Source organism: Panthera pardus, unplaced genomic scaffold (genome assembly GCF_024362965.1).
Source record: "Panthera pardus isolate Hobbes unplaced genomic scaffold, ASM2436296v1 HiC_scaffold_141, whole genome shotgun sequence".
Classification (NCBI taxonomy): Eukaryota; Metazoa; Chordata; class Mammalia; order Carnivora; family Felidae; genus Panthera; species Panthera pardus.
In genome coordinates, this window is record NW_026526701.1 from 33,771 (window position 1) to 37,500 (window position 3,730).

Consider the following 3,730-nt stretch of genomic DNA (forward strand, 5'->3'; position numbering starts at 1 on the left):
AGAGAGACGCTCCCCCGCTTGACCCAATAGAATAAAAACGGCTCGTCCGTCCGTTGTTGTTCTGGGAGTACTCTCTCGCGTGGTTTCGGTTTGACCGTCCGTCTCTCCCTCCCTCCCTCCCTCCCTCCCTTCCTGCCCGCCGAAATGTGTCTAAGTCCTCCCGGGAGCGCGGGCGCCGCCTGGGCCGCTCTGGGCCGCCCGTGCCCGGCCTGCCCGGTGTGTGCGGGGAATTTTCCGCGCACGTCCGCCTCGGCCGGCCGGGGAGTCGAGTGGCCGGTCTGCCCACCCCCCCCCCCCCCCCGCCTTTTCAGCGGCAGCCGCCCCGATGCATTTTTCTTTCTTTTTTTTTTTTTTTAAATTTTTTTTAACGTTTATTTATTTTTGAGACAGAGAGAGACAGAGCATGAACAGGGGAGGGTCACAGAGAGGGGGACACAGAATCTGAAACAGGCTCCAGGCTCTGAGCTGTCAGCAAAGAGCCCGACGCGGGGCTCGAACCCACGCACCGCGAGATCATGACCTGAGCTGAAGTCGGCCGCTCAACCGACTGAGCCACCCAGGCGCCCCCCGATGCATTTTTCGAGTGTCCCTTGGGCTGCCGGGGTCGCGCCGTGCCGGCCGGCCGGGAGCTCCCGAGGCGGACGCCCTCCGCCGGCCTGGGACCGAGAGGCGGCATCCGGAGTGGGCCGGGACGAGATCGGGCGGCCGGGCCGCCGGCTGTGCGCCCTCTCGGCCCCGAGATCGCGAGCTGTCCCCGCTGACGTTTCGGTCGGTTGTCGGGCGCCACCTGGCGGCCGCTTTTATATAGCGTTTCCCCTCCGGAGCGTCGGCGACGTCGGCAAGGGATGCGATTCGGCCGCGGTCCCCGGGGCGGAGTTCCAGAAGGCCGGCGACGTTGGCGTGATCGTCCCGCTGTCGTCGGGGCGCCGGCGGCTGGTGCACTTGCCGGAGATTGAACCTCCGGGTATATGGGGGAGTAGCGGCGGCGCTCCCTGGGAGCGAGCCGGGGTGGGGGGCTGCCCGGACGGGTCGACCAGCACCCGCCGGTGCTTTCCTCCCCTCCCACCGCCCCCCCGACCGCGGGGACCGTCCGGGGCCGCCACCCGGAGACTGTGGCCCCGTGGGTCGCTTGTCGGTCCTTCCCTGCCAGGCGTCTTTTGTCTTCCCTCCCGCTTCGCGGTCGGGCCGGGCCGGGCCGGGCCGGGCCGGTGAGGACCGTCCTGAGCCTTGAGGGGAAGCCCGCGGAGGGCGCGATGGGCCCGGGCGGGGGCACGCGTGGTGCTCCCGGTCGTTGGACCCGATTTTCTCCCCAGATTTTCCGAGGCCCGCTGCGGAGTTGGGGACCGGGCCGCGAGGGGAAGCCCGTATAGGGCGCCAACGCCGGCGCGCCCGCGATCCCCGTTGAGGTCCTGTCGTCGGGGGCGCCTCCGCGCAATTCAGACCCCCCCCCAAAACAGTCCCAGCCGGGGGTCGGGGACTGGCATGGGGCCGGTCTTGCGAGGTCCGGGGAGGCTTCCGCAGGCGACAGCGCGGAGTGTTTTATTTTTCTAAGTCCCGACCCGGAGACGACCCGTGGACGGGCGAACGTGTAACGGGGCAGGGCCTACCCGGCCATCCTCCCCCCCCATCCCGCGATTCCCCGGTCGGTCGGTCGGTCGGTCGGTCGGTCGGTCCCGGGGTCGACCAGATGGCCCCCGGGGACTTCCGGGGGGGGTGGGGTTGCTTGGCGGTGATGGGAAGATGCTTGGGGCCCGTGGCCGGGCCAGGGTCCCAGAAGGTCCCAGTGACCTGTGGCTCGGCCCCGCCTGCCAACGCGGTTTATTTTTGTCTCCTGAAAGAGGTACTTTTTTGCTGCCAGGTAGGTGCTGACACGTTCTGATGTGGCGGTTGTCATCCTGTAAGAGAGACTTGGGCCTCGTCGCCGCTGGCTGGCGTGGCTCCGGGCTTGGCGGTGACGCCGAGCCGAGCCCGACTCCGCCCTTTGCCCGCCTGCTTGCTCGAGCCGTCTGCCTGGGCCTGCGCGCCGGCTCTCGTGCATCCAGGTGTGGTTCAGGCTGTGGCGCCACCTCCGGTCTCTGGCACCCGAGGGCGGCGTGGGGAGGCGGCGTGGGTCTTCTACCCCGTGCGCTCCCCGCTGCGGGCACCCGGCCGTGGCCGTGACAAACCCACCCTCGCAAGGCTCCGTGCCGCGTGTCAGGCGTTCCCTTTTCCCCTTGTGGGTTGTCCGGCTGCCTGTTCCCTGGGAGAGGTGGGGGAGGGGTGCTGGCGAGGCTGAAGCAGGTCCTCCTCTGGTCGCTGTCCTCGCCGGGCGTTTCCCCAGCCCCCTCCTCACCCCAGGACTGCCTCGTGTGGCGGTAACCGATCGATGTGGTGATGTCGCGCTCTCCCGGGCCGGGCTAAGCCGTGTCAGACGAGGGACGGACACTCCTGGTGAGTGGGACCGCTCTTCTCGTTCTGCCTGCGGGCCCCATGCTCCTCCTTCCCGCCTGTGGGCGGCGCGGGGGGTTGCGGAGGGGTGCGGACTCCGGCCCGACCCCGGCCTCCCGTCGCTGCGGGACCGGGGTCGGCTGACGCAGCGGACACTCTCGCTGGCCTCTCTTGGCTGTGTTGTGGTGGGCGGCCTCCCTGTGGTGGGGGGGCTGCACCCGACGCCACGCTGCTCGCCGCCTGGGCGTGCTGAGCGCGTGGCGCCTGGCCCTCCGTGGTGCCCCTGGAGCGCTCCAGGTCGTCTCAGGTGCCTGAAGCCGAGTGGTGGCGCCGTTCCCTGTTCCCAGCGGACCCCCCTTTGGGTCGCCGCCGTTGGCGGAGTTGCCCGAGGTGGGCGGGTGGCAGAATCGGTGAAGGGAGGCACACCCGTTCCCCCCGCTGCGGGGAGCGGGCGCCTTGTCGTCCCCGCCCCGCCACGGGCCGCTGTTGCCCGGAGGGGTGCGGGGGGCTGACTTGGTGGGGCGAGTTGAGCGATCGTGGCGGGCCGAGCCGGCGCCGTGGCGCTTGGCCGAAACTCCCTCTGAGCGAGGACTGTCGGTTTCTTGCCCAGCGCGTTGCTGCCGGTGTTTTGCCTCGGTTTTTCTCGGGCCTCACCCGGAGGCGCGGCGCTCCTTCCGGGCGGCGACACGAGCAACCGCGCGTGGGGAAGGCAGGTGGCCCTCGTTGTGGGCCCTGACCGCGAATGCTCAGGAATGCCCTGTGTCACTCCGTTGCCGTGGACCTTTCTCCCCCGCCCCGGGCCCTGGTGGCCCCGGGAAGAAACGCCTTTTATCTGGCGGGTCCCGATGGGGGGGACGAATTGGGTGGGGGGCGGCGCGCCCTTGGTGAGAAAGCCTTCTCTAGCGATCCGAGAGGGTGCCTTGGGGTACCGGAACCCCCCAGTCGCTGCCCCTCCTGTGCGCGTAGTGGCCACCTGTGTCAGGGTGACTGCATGCCCTTGTGCGTGTTAGGCGGAGCCTTCTCTCCCGCGCGAGAGGAGGTCTGTCGGCCCCGCGGTGGGGCCGAGCGCCGCTCTTCGCCTACCGCGGCCTGCGCCTCCCCCCTCTGAGTCGGGGGAGGGTCCCGCCAGGCCTGGCCGGTGTCCGGTGCCGTGGCCCGTGTGCCTCGGGCGTGTGGTGTGCGAGCGCGCGCGCACGCGCGCGGCGTCCCCCCGCCTCTCCCGTGGCGGTGTGTGTCCCGAGGGGCTTGGGGCGCCCCTGCGCGCCCCGCCCCCCCTTGCGCCGCGCGAGCGGCGGCTGTCTCC